Raw genomic sequence first — 19,506 nt, 5'->3', positions numbered from 1 at the left:
CTGTAGCTGTATGTATTATTTTTTCAAGGTACAAATACATTTCTTGACCTCTCCATTAGATCTTGGCCAGTGGGGTGTGATTTTAAATGAATGAAACCCAAATAATTTGCAAGTGTACTGAACGCATTACTGTCATTTCTCACCATTCGAGGAACACAAAACAAAACAAAGATCTGTTCAAGCTTCGGGATAACTGCTTTTGGTTTGGTAGATGTAACTATTTCCATAACTGAGAATCTGCTGGAGCCACCAGTGACAATAAGCAGGTGTTCACCAGTGAGAAAATCTGTGAAGTCAACAACTCCAATCCGTGGTCCTGCAGGGTATTCAAAAAACCTTGAGAGGATTGTGAAGATTTGACATTGTGGCTACTTGACACGGCTAAAACTGATTTTGTGTTCTACCAGGCTCTTGGAAACACCACCACAGGCACGTTCCCCTTTAAACCACACACCATCTTGAATTGGAGCTATCCTGCTGTTCCCTCACTATCCCTGGTTCAAAATCCTGGAACACCCTCCCTGACAGCACTGTGGGTGTTCCTACACCACATGGGCTGCAGCAACAGGGCGGCACAACACTACCTTCTCAAGGGCAATTAGGGATGGGCAATAAATGCTGACCTCGCCAGCGACACTCACATCGTGTGAAAGAATTATAAAAATGCAGTCAATTCTTTGAAATCATACCTTTTCTTGAGGGATGGTTTGGTTCTCCAGAGAATTTGACAATTCTCCAGACAAAATCATGTGGTATATGAACAACACATTCTCTCAGTGAGTGCGTGATTTTAAAAATTCTTTCATGGGACATGGGCCTGCTCGAGAGCAGCATTTTATTGCTCATCCCAAATTGTCCTGAGAAGGTGATAGTGAGTCACAATCTCGAACCACTGCTGTCCATAGGTGTAGGTAAACCCACATTGCCGTTTGGGAAGGAGTTCTAGGATTTTGACCAGCGACAGTGAAGGTACAGCAGTATAGTTCCAAGGCAGGGTGTTGTGTGGCTGGAAGGGGAACCTGCAGGTGGTGGTGGTGTTCCCATGCATCAGCTGCCCTTGTCCTTGTAGGTGGTAGAGATCGCAGATGTAATGACTTCGGCCAGGTGTTTGAGATTGGCCAATTAGAGTACGAGTTCCCTGATTAGTGGCCCAATCAGGGAACCCCTTTCTGTGTATATAACAGGGAGTGTCAGATCCTCTGTACACCCGGTGTAGACAGCAGACTGAATGGACATGGTTGTTCAGCTGTTGGGTTTGTAAATAAAAGGAATTCTGGTGACAGGACTTCTGCCTCGTGGACTTATTACAGCAGGTTTGGAAGGTGCTGCCTAAGGAGCCTAGGTAAGTTGCTGCAGGGCATCTTGTAGATAGCAACACCACTGCTACTGTGTGTCGATGGTGGAGATGGAGTGGGTGGAGATGGAGTGGATGTTTAATGTGGATGATGGGGTGCCTATCAAGTAGGCTGTTTTGTCACAGATGGTGTTGAGCTTCAGCTGCACTCATCCAGGCAAGTGGAAAGTACTCCATCACACTCCTGACTTGTGCCTTATAGATGGTGGATGCCTGCTGGGGGGTCATGAGGTAAGCTACTCACCACAGAATTTCCAGCCTTTGACCTGCTCTTTAGCCACAGTGTTTATGTCCAGTTTAGCTTTGGGCCAATGATAACCCCCAGGATGTTGATACTGGGAGATTCAGTGAAAGTAATACCATTGAATGTCAAGTGGTGATGTTTTGATTCTCTCTTGTTGGAGATAGTCATTGCCTGGCACTTGTCAGTTGAAGACTGAATGCTATCCAGGTTTTGCTGCATATAGGCATGGACTGCGTCAGTATGTGAGGAATCGTGAATGGTGCTGAACATTGTGCAATCATCAGCAATCACAACGATACAATTTTCCATTAAACAAGAAAAGAAACATTCCGCTCTTAATCCATCTTAAAATTAGCAGGGCATGGAGTAATACTTGCGGTATAGAGCAGGGGTGGGATTCTCCCCTACCCGATGGGGTGGGCAGTGGTGGCGCGGAGGAGTGGCGTGAACCACTCTGGCGTTGGGCCGCCCTGAGGTGCGGAATCCTCTGCACCTTCAGGGGCTAGGCCGGCAGCGGAGTGGTCTGCGTCCCACCGGCCGGCGTGGAAGGGGCTTGGCGCCACACCAACCGGTGCTGCAGGGCCTCCCCCAGCCAGCGTGGGTTGGCGCATGCGCAGGGGCACCAGTGTGTGCTGGTGCCATCCTAGCGCATGCGCAGGGGGGTTCATCTCCGCGTCGGCCATTGAGGACTGTTACAGTGGCCGACACGGAGGAATAGAGTGCCCCCACGGCACAGGCCAGCCTGTGGATCGGTGGGCCCCGATTGTGGTCCAGGCCACTGCGGGGGCACCTCCCCCAGGGCCAGATCCCCCCGAGGACCCAGGAGGCTGCCCGCACAGCCAGGTCCTGCCGGTAAGTACCTACTCTAATGTACGCCGGCGGCACTGGCTGAAAACGGGCGTCCACTTGACCCATCGTGCACCGTAGAATCACTGGGGGGGTGGAGCTGTCAGCGTCCGCCGACTGGCAGTGCGAGATTCCTGACCCCGCCAAATCCCCGGCGCCGGAGAATTTGGCAGCCAGCGGGGGAAGGTTTCACGCCGCCCCCTGCCGACTCTATGACCCAGCGGGGGGGGTCAAAGAATCCCGCCCCAGATTCTGCTCTGGTTAGAATCCCTTCAGACTCTGGTTGAATATTTTCAAATAGCTGCTTCAACTGGGTTGTTTCTGTCTCTTCCTTGCTCTGCTTTTAAAATATTATTACTTTTGTTTTTAAACTCTCCCATGAGGAGAGAGAACTGCTTTCACTTCTGGTCTCAAGAAATACAAGGATTGCCAGATCAGAGATCCGACTTCACTTCCAAAAGCCTTTCTCAAAAAAACTCTGTGGCACTGCCAAGGTGCCAGAATGACAGTGTCAGGGTGCTCAGGTGCCAAGATGGCAATGCCAGGGATTGGGCCCGAGGTGGCCTCACCAGGTGGAGGTGAGGTGGTGGTCCTGGGGCCACCCCCAGGTTGGGAGGAGGACCGGAGTTGAAAATAAGGGAAGGGAGCTGAAAGGGAGGGGCGGCGGAAATCGAGGCAGCCTTCCAAAATGACGCCCCGATCTGCGAGGAGCCTTTCAGTGAGAAACCCCCGAGGCCCAAAAAAACAGCAAAGTGCCGTTGAATAGATGGGTGTTTCTCAGAGCTGCAGCCACCGAGAGACACCCTGCTAGGCGTGCTCAAAACTAGGCATACATTTTTTTCCGGTTGAATTGTACCTGACGGCTTTGCTAAAACCAGTGAATTTCAATTTTCTGTGCATATAAATTTAACTTATGTGGCCACAAATGAAGCTGAAGGTGAGTTTTCAGTGGGTAAGAAGCTGATATATTAGGGAGAACCATTCTCATTTTCATAAAGATGTGCACCAAAATTCAGTGCTCACATTATTACAGAAATCTAGTCCCTTATTTTTTTTTTAAAAGCACTGTCCTTTAGTTGCTGAACTTTTAGTTGAGAGTTCTAGTTGATTGAAGAACAATTGCATATAAAATAGAAGCTAACTTTTATTTCAGATAATAAAACAGGTGAAAATGAATCATAGGACACTCTATGTTGCGAGAGCATCGAGAAACTTTCAAATGGCTAACACTTTAGTACCACATATTCCATGCCGTGAATGCTGTGTTTTATTCATTTTATCAACTAGCAAGGCGGAAAATGTTTTTTCTCAAACTATTGGTAAGGAGGGTGCCAAGGCACAGACTGTGCTGAGTTAGCTGTGATCTTGTGGTGATAACTAAATAACAGTCATGAAGAAAAGTAGCACTGTATCGAGCACATGGCATACTAAGAACATCCCGGCCATCACAGCAGAAGAAGCAGATGAAAGATTGCAGCAGGACATGAGACAAGATAGCAGCAGCATTTAATCTTCTTGAAGTGAAAGGGAAAACTGGGACGATCCACTTCCTTTTAATCTACAATATCCATTGTGAATGCTTTCCATATACTGGGAGTACTTGTGACCATGAGCACAATGTACTTATTGGAGAGGGATTATCTGATCTACATTCAGACCTATTATGGTATGCACTTATACTGGGTCCAATATCTTACAATAATGGTGCTATGAAAACAAATCTTGCCAATGGCCCAGATTGTAAATATTTAGAGCATTAAAGTTGTAATATTTCTAATGCTTTGGTTCACACAGAGTGAAGTGTTAATTGTTTCAGACAATGTTTGAAGAATGTGGAGTTATGAGATAAATATTAACTTGTGAAATGTAACAAAAGGCGCAACCACCTCTTGGTCTTGAAAGAAAATAGAAAGTCAAGTGGTTTCTGCTGCCTGGAACTGCACAAGTCACGGCACTTAGAAGATTGAGAGTTGGCATGGAGATGGGATTGTGGATTCAGTACAATTTATTCAGTTCTCACATTATTGTGCATTGATCTTTCAGGGATATTCCTTGTTTTGACAATTATTCACATTTGATCCAAGACAGTCTTAAATGGACATTGACCACCTGCAAAAGAATAAGAGAGGAGAAACGTGAAACGATAATTGTGCTGTTTATTTCAATGTTTTGGTTTGTAACTTTGAAAATATTTAGAGCAACACAAATGTGCTAGTGACCAGGTTCAACAGACCTCCACACTGGTTAGAAGAAACTGGCTATCACTCAATCAGTTCTATGAGCAGGTCTTGAGGTCAGCAGTCGCAATACCAGATAGTGACATTATAGAGTAAACATTTGTCAAGCCCATTTGTAGACAGGGGTCATTATTTGTGATCTGCTTATTGCTGGCGAGGCAGGCAGTATACAAACCTGCTTCCTTGGTCTGAACAGGGTATGCTAAAGCACTCAGCAAGGGGCAGAATGGTGTGTGGCCGATAGCACACGGCCTAGCCAGCCTGCTCCTCTTAAACATGAACTGTGCTCCTAATGGAGAGCTACACTCAGTGGAAGGGAGCTGCTGCTGGCTATCTGCTGGGCTGCATGTAGGTGCTGCATAACTAAAGCACAATGGAAAATGAAGGGTTCTGAAATTCAAAATGCAAATGTTGGAAACGTTTGTGATGGAAGTTGACAAGAGGTCATGTTTTGGGGTGGGGGGCAGAAGGCCCTCAAGGACCTCTAAGAAGGGAATGGGAGTAGCACATCAGGGAGATCAGTGGCCAAAGTTTGGCCTTTTACCTGACCACAATTCAGTTACGTTTCCTTTAGCAATGGAAAGGGATGGGTATATACCGCAGGGCAACAGTTATAGCTGGGGGAAAGACAATTGTGATGCGATGAGGCAAGACTTAGGATGCATAGGATGGGGAAGGAAATTGCAGCGGATGGGCACAATTGAAATGTGGAGCTCGTTCAAGGAACAGCTGCTGCGTGTCCTTGATAAGTATGTACCTGTCAGGCAGGGAGGGAGTGGTCGAGCGAGGGGACCGTGGTTTACTAAAGTAGTTGAATCACTTGTCAAGAGGAAGAAGGAGGCTTATGTAAAGATGAGACGTGAAGGTTCAGTTAGGGCACTCGAGAGTTACAAGTTCGCTGGGAAGGACCTAAAGAGAGAGCTAAGAAGAGCCAGGAGGGGACATGAGAAGCCTTTGACAGGTAGGATCAAGTATAACCCTAAAGCTTTCTATAGGTATGTCAGGAATAAAAGAATGCCTAGGGTAAGAGTAGGGCCAGTCAATGACAGTAGTATGAAGTTGTGCGTGGAGTCCGAGGAGATAGGAGAGGTGCTAAATGAATATTTTATGTCAGTATTCACGCAGGAAAAAGACAATGTTGTCGAGGAGAATACTGAGATACAGGCTACTAGACTAGAAGGGCTTGAGGTTCATAAGGAGGAGGTATTAGCAATTCTGGAAAGTGTGAAAATAGGTAAGTCCCCTGGGCCGGATGGGATTTATCCTAGGATTCTCTGGGAATCTAGGGAGGAGATTGCTGAGAGTTTGGCTTTGATCTTTATGTCGTCATTGTCGACAGGAATAGTGCCAGAAGACTGGAGGATAGCAAATGTTTTCCCCTTGTTCAAGAAGGGGAGTAGAGACAACCCTGGTAACTATAGACCAGTGAGCCTTACTTCTGTTGTGGGCAAAGTCTTGGAAAGGTTGATAAGAGATAGGATTTATAATCATCTAGAAAGGAATAATTTGATTAAGGATAGTCAACACGGTTTTGTGAAGGGCAGGTCGTGCTTCACAAACGTTATTGAGTTCTTTGAGAAGGTGGCCAAACAGGTGGACGAGGGTAAAGCAGTTGATGTGGTGTATATGGATAAAGCGTTTGATAAGGTTCCCCATGGTAGGCTATTGCAGAAAATATGGAGGCATGGGATTCAGGGTGATTTAGTAGTTTGGATCAGAAATTGGCTTGCTGTAAGAAGACAGAGGGTGGTGGTTGATGGGAAATGTTCAGCATGGAGATCAGTTATTAGTGGTGTACCACAAGGATCTGTTTTGGGGCCACTGCTGTTTGTCATTTTTATAAATGACCTGGAGGAGGGCGTAAAAGGATGGGTGAGTAAATTTGCAGATGACACTAAAGTTGGTGGAGTTGTGGACAGTTCGGAAGGATGTTGCAGGTTACAGAGGGACATAGATAAGCTGCAGAGCTCGGCTGAATGGTGGAAAATGGAGTTTAATGCAGAAAAGTGTGAGGTGATTCATTTTGGAAGGAGCAACAGGAAGACGGAGTGCTGGGCTAATGGTAAGATTCTTGGTAATGTAGACGAGCAGAGAGATCTCGGTGTCCATGTACATAGATCCCTGAAAGTTGCCACCCAGTTTGATAGGGTTATTAAGAAGGTGTATGGTGTGGTAGCTTTTATTGGTAGAGGGATTGAGTTTCGGAGCCATGAGGTCATGTTGCAGCTGTACAAAACTCTGGTGCGGCCGCATTTGGAGTATTGCGTGCAGTTCTGGTCGCCGTATTATAGGAAGGATGAGGAAGCATTGGAAAGGATGCAGAGGAGATTAACCAGGATGTTTCCTGGTATGGAGGGAAGATCTTATGAGGAAAGGCTGAGGGACTTGAGGCTGTTTTCGTTAGAGAGAAGAAGGTTAAGAGGTGACTTAATTGAGGCATACACGATGATGAGAGGATTTGATAGGGTGGACAGTGAGAGCCTTTTTCCTCAGATGGTGATGGCTAGTACGAGGGGACATAGCTTTAAATTGAGGGGAGATAGATATAGGACAGATGTCAGAGGTAGGTTCTTTTACTCAGAGTAGTAAGGGCGTGGAATGCCCTACCTGCAACAATAGTGGACTCACCAACATTAAGGGCATTTAAATGGTCATTGAATAAACATATGGATGATAAGGGAATCGTGTAGATGGGCTTGAGAGTGGTTTCACAGGTCGGCGCAACATCGAGGGCCGAAGGGCCTGTACTGCACTGTAATGTTCTATAGGTTTTTTTGGGGTCGGTCTTCACTGTGGAAGACACAAATAACATGCCAGTGACTGATAGAAATGAGGCTATGACAGGTGAGGACCTTGAGATGATTGTTATCACCTAAGGAGGTAGTGATGGGCAAGCTAATGCGGCTAAAGGTAGACAAGTCTCCTGACCCTGATGGAATACATCCCAGAGTGCAAGAAGATCTGGCTAGGGAAATTGCAAATGCACTAGTGATAATTTACCAAAATTCACTAGACTCTGGGGTGGTCCTGGCGGATTGGAAATTAGCAAACGTGACACCACTGTTTAAAAAAGGAGGTAGGCAGAAAGCGGGTAATTATAGACCAGTGACCTTAACTTCAGTAGTAGGGAAGATGCTGGAATCTATCATCAAGGAAGAAATAGCGAGGCATCTGGATGGAAATTGTCCCATTGGGCAGACGCAGCATGGGTTCATAAAGGCCGGGTTGTGCCTCACTAATTTAGTGGAATTTTTTGAGGACATTACCAGAGCGGTAGATGACGGGGAGCCAATGGATGTGGTATATCTGGATTTCAAGAAAGCCTTTGACAATGTGAGACACAAAAGGTTGCTGCATAAGATAAAGATACATGGCATTAAGGGTAAAGTAGTAGCATGGATAGAGGATTGGTTAATTAATAGAAAGCAAAGAGTGGGGATTAATGTGTGTTTCTCTGGTTGGCATTAAGGGTAAAGTAGTAGCATGGATAGAGGATTGGTTAATTAATAGAAAGCAAAGAGTGGGGATTAATGGGTGTTTCTCTGGTTGGCAATCAGTAGCTCGTGGTGTCCCTCAAGGATCACTGTTGGGCCCACAGTTGTTCACAATTTACATAGATGATTTGGAGTTGGGGACCAAGGGCAATGTGTCCAAGTTTGCAGACAACACAAAGATGAGTGGTAAAGCAAAAAGTGCAGAGGATACCGGAAGTCTGCAGAGGGGTTTGGATAGGTTAAGTGAATGGGCTACGGTCTGGCAGATGGAATACAATGTTGACAAATGTGAGGTTCTCCATTTTGGTAGGAGTAACAGCAAACGGGATTATTATTTAAATGATAAAATATTAAAAGATGCTGCTGTGCAGAGAGACCTGGGTGTGCTAGTGCATGAGTCGCATAAAGTGTGTTTACAGGTGCAACAGGTGATTAAGAAGGCGAATGGAATTTTGTCCTTCATTGCTGGAGGGATGGAGTTTAAGACGAGGGAGTCTGCAATTGTACAAGTTGTTAGTGAGGCCACACCTGGAGTATTGTGTTCAGTTTTGGTCTACTGACCTGAGAAAGGACGTATTGGCACTGGAGGGTGTGCAGGGGAGGAGATTCACTAGGTTAATCCCAGAGCTGAAGGGGTTGGATTACGAGGAGAGGTTGAGTAGACTGCGACTGTACTCATTGGAATTTAGAAGGATGAGGGGGGATCTTATAGAAACACATAAAATTATGAAGGGAATGGATAGGATAGATGCGGGCAGGTTGTTTCCACTGGCGGGTGAAAGCAGAATTAAGGGGCATAGCCTCAAAATAAGGGGAAGTAGATTTAGGACTGAGTTTAGGAGGAACTTCTTCACCCAAAAGGCTGTGAAACTATGGAATTCCTTGCCCAGTGAAGCAGTTGAGGCTCCTTCATTAAATGTTTTTAAGATAAAGATAGTTTTTTGAAGAATAAAAGGATTAAGAGCTATGGTGTTCAGGCCGGAAAGTGGAGCTGAGTCCACAAAAGATCAGCCATGATCTCATTGAATGGTGGAGCAGGCTCGATGGGCCAGATGGCATACTCCTGCTCCTAGTTCTTATGTTCTTATGTACCGAGGTACAATGAAAAGTATTGTACTGAGTACAATTTCCATTCCCACCCTATTCATATACTTGTCTCAATGCCCCTTAAATGCTGCTATCATACCTGCTCCCACCACCTCCCCAGGCAGCTCGTTCCATATATTTACCATCCTCTGTGTCAAGAACTTGCCTCACACATCTGTTCTAATCTTTTCCCCATGCATTTTAAACTTATGCCACCTATTACTTGACTGTCCTACCCTAGGAAAGAGCATCTGACTATCCTCTCTTTCCATGCCACTCATAGCCTTGTAGACCTCTATCAGGCCGCCTCTTAACCGCCATCGTTCCAGTGAGAACAGACCGAGTTTATCTAACCTCACTTCATAGCTAATGCCCTCCATACCAGGCAACATCCTAGTAAATCGCTTCTGTACCCTCTCCAAAGCATCCACATCCTTCTGGTAGTGTGGCGGCCAGAATTGTACACAATATTCCAAATGAGGCCTAACTAAGGTCCTGTACAGCTGCAACATGACTTGCCAATTTTTATATTCAATGCCCCGACCGATGAGGGCCAGCATGCCGTATGCCTTCTTGACCACCTGATCCACATGCGATGCCACTTTCAGTGATCGGTGGACATGCATGCCCAGATATCTCTGCCTGTCAATTTTCACAAGAGATCGACCACTCTTGACCACTGCTACTCAAAAATCAAGGGTGCTTACCGTTCCATCCCCCGACCGCATTTTGAGAAATCAGACCATAAGACTGTGCTCCTTCTCCCGGCTTACGAGCAGAAACTCAAGTGGGAGAATCCAGCTAAGAAGGTTGTGCAGTGCTAGTCCGAGGAGACAGAAGAGCTCTTACGTGACTGCTTGGAGACAGTGGACTGGTCCATATATAAGAACTCAGCGACTAACTTAAATGAGTATGCCATCACCGTCACAAACTTCATCAGCAAATGCATGGACGACTGCGTGCCAAAGAAAGCAGTACGTACGTTCCCCAACCAGAAACCATGGCTCAACCGCGAGATTGACTCCCTACTGAAGGACAGGTCAGAGGCGTTCAAGGCAGACGACCCTGTCCTATACAAGAAATCCTGATACGACCTCTGCAAAGCCATCCGAGATGCCAAGAGAGAAATATCAAACTAAGCTAGAGTCACAGACAGACTCTCGGCGGTTGTGGCAAGGACTAAACAACATAACGGGCTACAAAGCGAAGCCGAGCAGTATCTCTGGCAGCAGCGCACCCCTCCCCGGTGAACTTAATGCATTCTATGCTTGGTTCAAGCAGGTAACCAACAATCCGCTGTCGAGTGCCCCAGCAGCCCATAATTCACCCATACCCACCACCACAGCTTCCAAAGTCAGATCGGCCTTCCTGAAAGTGAACCCGCGGAAGGCGACGGACCCGGACGGGATCCCCGGTCGTGCACTCAGAGCCTGTGCAGACCAACTGGCAGAGGTATTCACAGATATCTTTAACCTGTCCCTACTTCACTCCGAGGTCCCCACCTGCTTCAAGAAGACCACCATCATACCGGTACCAAAGAAGAACCAGGCAACGTGCCTCGCCACTGCCCGGTGGCACTGATGTCAGTTGTAATTAAGTGCCTCGAGAGGCTGATCATGAAGCGTATCACCTTCATACTCCCGGAACGCCTTGACCCACTTCAATTCGCATACCATCGCAACCGGTCCACATCAGACGCCATTTCCCTGGCCCTACACTCATCCCTAGAGCATCTTGAAAACAACGACTCTTACATCAGACTCTTATTTATTGACTACAGTTCCGCCTTAAACACCATAATCCCAGCCAAGCTCATATCAAAGCTCCAAAACCTAGGACTTGGCTCTCCACTCTGCAACTGGATCCTCGATTTTCTGACCAACAGACCACAATCAGTAAGAATGAACACCAACACCTCCTCCACAATAGTCCTCCGTACCGATGCCCCACAAGGCTGCGTACTTAGCCCCCTACTCTACTCTCTGTACACACACGACTGCATGGCAAAACTAGGTTCCAACTCCATCTACAAGTTTGCTGACAATACGACCATAGTGGGCCGGATCTCGAATCACGACGAGTCAGAATACAGGAGGGAGATAGAGAACCTGGTGGAGTGGTGTAACAACAACAATCTCTCCCTCAATGCCAGCAAAACTAAAGAGCTGGTCATCGACTTCAGGAAGCAAAGTACTGTACACACCCCTGTCAGCATCAACGGGGCCGAGGTGGAGATGGTTAGCAGTTTCAAATTCCATGGGGTGCACATCACCAAAAATCTGTCCTGGTCTGCTCACGTCGATGCTATCACCAAGAAAGCACAACAGCTTCCTCAGGAAACTAAGGAAATTTGGCATGTCCACATTAACCCTTACCAACTTTTACAGATGCACCATAGAAAGCATCCTATTGGGCTGCATCACAGCCTGGTATGGCAACTGCTCGGCCCAGGACCGCAAGGAACTTCAGAGAGTCGTGAATACCGCCCAGTCCATCTCACAAACCTGCCTCCCATCCATAGACTCCATCTACACCTCTCGCTGCCTGGGGAAAGCGGGCAGCATAATCAAGGATCCCTCCCACCCGGCTTACTCACTTTTCCAACTTCTTCCATCGGGCAGGAGATACAGAAGTCTGAGAACATGCACGAACAGACTCAAAAACAGCTTCTTCCCCACTGTCACCAGACTCCTAAATGACCCTCTTATTGAGTTACCTCATTAACACTACACCCTGTATGCTTCATCCAATGCCAGTGCTTAAGTAGTTACATTGTATATCTTGTGTTGCCCTATTATGTATTCTCATGTATTTTCTTGTATTTTCTTGAATTTTGTTTAATTCCCTTTTCTTCCCATGTACTGAATGATCTGTTGAGCTGCTTGCAGAAAAATACTTTTCACTGTACCTCGGTACACGTGACAATAATCTAATCCAATCCAATCCAATCCAAATTTTCTGTGTAATCCCTAAATGCATCCAACCTTCCAAAGTGCATTACCTCACACTTGTCCGGATTAAACTTCATCTGCCATTTCTCTGCCCAAAACTCAAACCAGTTTATATCCTGCTGTATCCTTTGACAATCCTGTTCACTATCCACAACTCCACCAATATTTGTGACATCTGTGAACTTACTAATCATAGAATTTACAGTGTAGAAGGAGGCCATTCAGTCCATCGAGTCCACACCGGCCCTTGGAAAGAACACACCACTTAAGCCCATGCCTCCACCCATCCCCGTAACCCCACCCAACCTTTTTGGACACTATGGGCACATCTTTGGATTGCGGGAGGCAACCGGAGGCAACCCATGCAGACACGGGGAGAATGTGCAGACTCCGCACAGACAGTGACCCAAGCCGGGAATCGAACCTATCCTGGAGCTGTGAAGTGATTGTGGTATCCACTGTGCCACCATGCCACTCGACTTTTCTTTTGTAAATATTTATTAAAAACAGATGGATAATTCACAGTTTTGAGAACAGCTGAAGATTTCAAAACGTTTTGCTGTACAATTTTCTTAATATTCTTAACACAGCTATTAAACATTCCGGGCAGGATTCTCCCAGCCCTGGGCAGGGCCGGAGAATCCCCGCGACCGGGCCCCGATGCTGGCATGTGATTCTCCGCAGAGAACCCGGGGGTGCAATCCAATGCTGCCTGGCCCGCGATCGGGCCCACCGATTGGTGGGCCGGCCTCTCTGGCTGGGGGACTGATTTCCACGCTGACCCCTGTAGTCCTGCGCCATGTTGCGGCGGGGCCGGCGCATTAAAGGAAGCCAGTGCGCGTTGGCGCCACTGTGCATGCGTGGATTGCGCGTCGCCCAGTTCGCGCCGGGATCGGCAGCTGGAGAGGCATGAACAGCTCCAGCGCCGTGCTGGCCCCCTGTAGGGGTCAGAATTAGTCCTGGGGCGGCCCGTTCACGCGACGCCGTTTACGACGGCGTGGACACCTCATGTCCCCTTCCCTCTAGCTTTGCAGCTAATTTTTTATTCAAAAAGGTTCAGTTATTATACCAATTTATGAACAACACATTTGTTCAGTCTTTAAAAAAAGTCACAAGTTTTTGTCAGTTAAAAGGGAAGACAAAATAAATGTTGGAGTTCTGGTCAGTTTCAGTTACGATCTTGCAAAATAGCTCAATACTTCATGCTTTTGAACTTTGGACACCTTATCAATTAATTATGAAGAAAAAACGTTTATAACATACTACACAGCACCCACATTTGAAAGGTCAAAAATGATGCTTCACTCGCAACATTCAGCAGTTGCTTGTTGTAGTAGTAACTTTACTGGCAGAAGTATAAGAACCAGATCCTTTGGAAAGTTTCTTGGAGGCAAAGGAAGCTTGGATACTTCTAACTGTCCTGACACTGCGTCACCGCAAAGTATTTTTAACATGGTCTCTGAAATCTTTGGAAACAAAGTAGACAAAGGGATCAATGCAACTATTTATGCCAGTCAGACAAAGACTTACAATATAGAACACATAAACATTGCTGTATCTTTCGTATTTTATACGGCAATAGTGAACAATAAGCATAACATTGCTCGGAGTGAAGCAAACTAAATACATTGCAAGAACAGTAATGATGAACTCAATCGCTCTCTTGCGGCTTTTCCCAATGCTGTCTTCATTGGGAGAAGCTTTCAATGTTTTGATCATTAACACGTATGCAGTTAATGTCAGCAATGCTGCAAAGAAGTACACACCAGTAGCCAAAGAGAGAAAGTAATCAAACACGCTGGAAACCAACTGGTCTTCAGGCACGACATCAAGACAGGTTATTATATTAAGGTTAGTAACGTTTGCAGTTTGCTGAATATTTAAGTACAATGGCATAGTGCCCAATGCAAATCTTATCCAAAGGAAAATAGATACAGCACAGGCAATAGAAGTCTTTCTTCTTGATTGAGATATTGGATCAACAACAACCCAATGCCGTTGAACACTGATGCAAGTCATCAATAGAATTGAACAGCACATTTTTCCATAGAAAAACACCATCAGCACCTTGCACAGTCCTTCTCCATAAACCCAATTGTTGCCATTTAGATGGTAGGAAATTTTCAAAGGTAACCAAATGATGAACAGGAGATCTGCCATCGCCAAATTAGCCAGGTAAATAGCTGCCGAGAGTTGCACTTTGGTTCACCAGACAAATACCCACAGTGTCATAGCATTTGCAGGCAAACCAATGACGAACACAATAATGTAAACCAAAGGCAAAAAGTCTGTAGTCAATCTACTGGTTAGTACAGGTGCAGCAAACTTGCCAATTTCCCCATTGCTGTCATTAATAAGAAAGCTTTGGAAATTTCCTGCACTGCAAACCAGCAGGGCCAGCAGACACGCTGCCAATATTACTGCAAACATCCTCCCATAGCTTCCTCACTTGGATCAATTCCCAGGACACAAACTCGAGGACACCAGGAACAAACTCTAATCAGTCTGCGAACTTACTAATCAGAAAGCCGTGTATGTATAGGGAGCATAGTAGGGGGCTAAGTATACAGCCTTGCAGGGCCCTGGTTTTGAGGACTATTGTGGAGGAAGTGTTGTTTGTCCTTACTGATTGTGGTCTATGGGTCAGGAAATCGAGGATCCCAGTTGCTGAAGGAGGAGCCAAGTCCTAGGTTTTGGAGCTTTAATATGAGCTTGCCTGGGATTATGGTGTTGAAGGCGGACCTGTAGTCAATAAATAGGAGTCTGACGTAGGAGTCCTTGTTGTGAGATGCTCCAGGGATAGTGTACGGCCAGGGAGATGGTGTTAGCTGTGGATTGGTTGCGATGGTATGTGAATTGCAGTGGATCAAGGCATGGAGGCAAGGCAAGGTAAGGCAAGGCAAGGTATGGAGTAGATGTGTCTCATGACCAACCTCTCGAAGCTCTTCATAATGATAAATGTCAAGGCCATTGGACAGTAGTCATTGAGGCACGTTGCCTGGTTCTTCTTTGGCACTGGTATGATAGTGGCCTTCTTGAAGGTGGAAACCTCGGAATGGAGTAGGGAGACGTTGAAGATATCCACAAACACATCCGCCATCTGGTCCACACAGGATCAGGAACCCCGATAGAACCCGTCACTTTCCGACGGTTCACTTTCAAGACGGCCGATCTGACTTTGGAAGCTGTGACAGTAGGTATGGGTGTGTCCGAGGTTGTTTTCCACTTCAGCTTCCTGCCCTCGTGCTAAGCTTTCCCTTTGAGTTCCTGCTTCCATCTGCCCAAGAACGACAACCTTACCAGCTGCAGCAGCTCCAAGAGGAGGAGGACAGAGAAACACCACAGCACTGATAAAGAGGGCCTACAACTAGACCGGACATTCCCAGAGCTCCGAGACTAATATAGAGTCAGGGTCTGCATCTGGCAAGTCACTGGTCAGGTTGTGGGCTGCAGCTACACTAGAGGCAGAGGATAGTTTGTGCTTTAGCAATATACAGGGTGAGTTCTGCCAATGGGGACTCAGATGAAGATTTAAATTGGACAGCATACAGAAGAATACTGATGAGAATGCACACGAGATATTGGGTGCATTGGCAGGTCTGCCAGACACCCTCCTGTAACTGAGTCCAACTCCAACTTCGCAGAGGGCACCACTCAGACTTTGCCCTTTCTGGAGCCCCTCTTCCACCTCCCTGATATTCTTTTTGTATTCGTTCATGGAACATGGGCATTACAGGCTGTTCCAGCACTTACTGCCTGTCATAATATGCAGACATGCACATAATGAGATACAGGCAGCTAATGAATACAGAGAACAGGACATAACCAACCAGCAGGCAGAACACTTGGGGGTGGTTTCCCACTATAAAAGGCACTAGACACTCACACTCTGCCTCTTTCCACTGGGGAAATCTACAGACTGAGTCCGGTGTATATATCACATAACCCCTCCAGCACGTGGCTAAGAGCTAGTCTGGTTCAGTCAGACAGAGTAACCACACTTAGGTTAGCAGAGAGTCAAACTCACAGAGAACTGTGCTAACTGTGTGACAGGTTCAATAAATCAAATTGAACTAACTTCAGGTCTGGAGTCTATTTCAATCATAGCTGCACCCAGTTGCAGCCCGTGGTATCTTGAGTGTGGTTAACATGACACTGCCCATCCCTAATTGTCCTTGAGGGAAAGTTAAGAGTCAACCACATTGCTGTGGGTTTGGATTCACATATAGGCCAGACCAGGCAAGGGTGGCAGATTTCCTTCCCTAAAGGACATTAGTATATCAGATAGATTTTTATGACAGTTGACAATGGTTTCATGGTCATGATTAGACTTTTAATTCCAGATTTTTATTGAATTCAGATTTCACTATCTACAGTGGCGGGATTTGAACCTGGGACCCCAGAGTACTCTGGATCTCTGGATTACTAATCTGGTGACAATATCACGACACCATCCCCTCATGCCCTCTCCCGCAGACCCAGGGGCACTGCAACTCCATGCCTATTACAACTTTTGTGTGGACCAATTGTCAAATTCTCTGCTCGCCCTCTGAGGATGCAGCAACACCTTCTGCCAAATCCATGAATTCACCACAACATCTCCAAAAAACATGTTATGGGGGAGGTGTTTTCAGAACCCCAAAATGTATCCTGGAGTTCAATGAACCCCCACCTTTAATGGATTGTTGCTTTTGAAGCACACGGCTTGTTCCCCAGGTGTAGTATTACAATTATGGACACGTGGTTTTTAAAACAAAACAATGTTTATTCCATTAACTCAAATTAACCTTTTAAATAAACATTGGATCTCTTAACACCCCTTACTTCAAAGATCACCCTGAAAATAATACAACACTACCCAACCCTGCAAACTGTTCCTTTACACATCCAAAATACTTCACCTTCACAAAAACAGTAATACACCAGGTTACAGTTAATATATATATTTTCTGTTGGATGGCAGAGATATATCAGCTTGGTTGACTTCAGCTCCAGCACCTTGCTTTTCTTCCTGCAGCTCACAGCCACAAAAACACAGTCACACCTAAGCTGCTGTCTCAAACTGAAACTAAAAACTCAGAACTAACCTCAAAATGGCTGAACTAAGCTCGGCTCCACCCACTCTCTGACATCACTATTTTCTAAAAGGTACATTGCTTAAACATCCATTTCTTAAAGGTACTCTCACATGACAGTACTGTGACAAACAGGAGTTTGTGGAAATGACTTTACCTGCAAGCAGGATGACTGTCACTTCTCGGGTTTCTTTCCTTTCTGTTGAACCTATGCTCTTTGATAGGTCGCAAACAAATGCATTGAGTAGACCTTTGTGGTTCCGGTTTGGAACTTGTGTCAAATCAAAAGGAACTTAACAAACATGATTCTATTTTACATATATTTAAATATGAACTAACTATATTGAAGAAAGGAAGTGATGCTGATTTGAATGCCAACAGTGAGGTACCAGTTATCTTTCACAGAAATTGATAATGTTGACTCACACACATTTATTGGTAATTGATAAACCCCAGTGATAACACTGTCATGTGGAGGAGGAAGTTTAATGTACTACTTATTTCATCTGCCACTTTGCGAGACTTCTAGCTTTTTATATATTACAGATGTCAATTTTGATTATTGTTCTGTGACTAGCTTATGTTCGAGAAATGTCACAATTATCCTATAGTCTAGGCTAACCAGCTTTTCTTGGTGAACGAGGAACATTCAAGTTCCTTTTTGATTGGCTGTTTTTGCGCAGGTAGTTCGGCATCTCTTCAAGACAGGATTTAATGTAGAAGTGTAAGCATTTCTCCAAACATCCTCAGCTGTTGCTGTCAATCCTGGTGGAGATCTTGGTCAGGCTATGTGGCTTGGAGGTCCATCAGATATATGCCAGCCAACGTTTAAACTGAGCTCCATTTTCTGGCTGCTGATGAATACAAATGGATTGAGTAACAGGCAAAGCTCCGTAACAAGGAATTAATTTCTTGTTTTGCAAATTAGGAGCAAATTGGAAATTTATTGGAATTGATTTTGCAAGACCCTTTCCAGCTGCTAGCTAAGGAGCTGTGCATGATGAGAACTCTGCCTGTACAGCCTAAGGGTCAATTGGATTTCTTGTGCCCTCACAGGGACTAGCACTGGCACGAGGTGGAGGAAGTTTGAGTCTGGCATAGACCATTTGGACCTGCTGTTCACTGAGGAAGATTCACAGTCTGGAATGGGTTTGGATTTGTGCATGTGCATTTCATGGAGGCAGCTGCTCATATAAAAGAGTGGCTGCCTCCTGTCAAGTCTGATTTTCATCTGCCAGGAGTGGGGCATATGACAAGTGTAAATTAGACCTTGGAGGAGCAGATGTAAACTTAGCGGTGTCATTTGGACAAGTGGTGTGCCCTGAGGTAGGGCACCTGTTTGGATATGGTTCCAGGACACCTTTGGGAGAGGTAAGCTATCCTTTCAGAGGTAAGCTGCCCTTAGAACATTAAGGTACCCTTTGAGATTGTTGAAAATGGACATGAATGTTCATAAAAACTGCATGAAATAATTGGAGCTGTCAAGAGGAAACATCAAAATTGTGAAAAAATCACTGTCAAGAGAAATGGTCAAAACTATCAAAAGTGTCAAATGAAATGTCAAAGACAACTGTCAAACTGCCAGGGATTTAAAATGCCTATCCTTTAAAACTTTGGGGAGATAATCTGGAGTGTTTAAAAAAAAAAAAAAAAAATAAGTGTTTGCTATTTCACTGTCTGTTTGCATGCATTTGAGGGTTAACATTGCTGGATTAGTTTTGAATGACTAATTTCATAATGTTTAATTATCATAGTAGCATGCCTGCCTGCCATTTCACAATTTGATTGGCAACTTCATGTGAGTATAGACTGTTTGAAATGGGACTGTGAATGCAATGCTTGTTTTTATAGGGGATTATGCAGTTTAATAAAACATCGTTCTGATACAGGTTTGTGTAATTGAAGGAATGTAAACATAGTAAATGAGTGATGCACGATCAATGACTACTAAGGCGAGGTTGTAGTCCAACTGAAGGCTTTAATAAGCTAGATGTTTCCCCCAGCAGCTAAGGCACAGAAAGAAAGCTGCTGGGGCGGCACGGACTCTTATACCCCGCCTTGCAGCGCGGAGCTAGCATACAGGCTCGACCAATGGAAAGCATACATTATCTACCAATGGTGTTCCAGCATTACTAAGTACCGTAATACCTCTACACAGACTGTCACAATGAGATTTTATGAACAAGTCTTTTTTTTAAATGCCTGCAATAGACACTTAG

At 45.4% G+C, this 19,506-nt stretch overlaps 1 protein-coding gene and 1 pseudogene across 1 annotated transcript in view; one reads left to right on the top strand and one right to left on the bottom strand.

Moving 5' to 3' along the window:
* kcnq3 (potassium voltage-gated channel, KQT-like subfamily, member 3) overlaps positions 1-19,506 on the top strand; it is a 471,023-nt gene that overhangs the window by 95,926 nt on the left and 355,591 nt on the right. The window lies entirely within an intron of this gene.
* On the bottom strand, positions 13,409-14,642 carry LOC119972883 (annotated as a pseudogene).

The sequence above is a fragment of the Scyliorhinus canicula genome, chromosome 10 (genome assembly GCF_902713615.1).
Source record: "Scyliorhinus canicula chromosome 10, sScyCan1.1, whole genome shotgun sequence".
Lineage (NCBI taxonomy): Eukaryota > Metazoa > Chordata > Chondrichthyes > Carcharhiniformes > Scyliorhinidae > Scyliorhinus > Scyliorhinus canicula.
The sequence above is the reverse complement of the archived record's forward strand: the minus strand, read 5'-3'. Positions and strand labels throughout refer to the sequence as shown.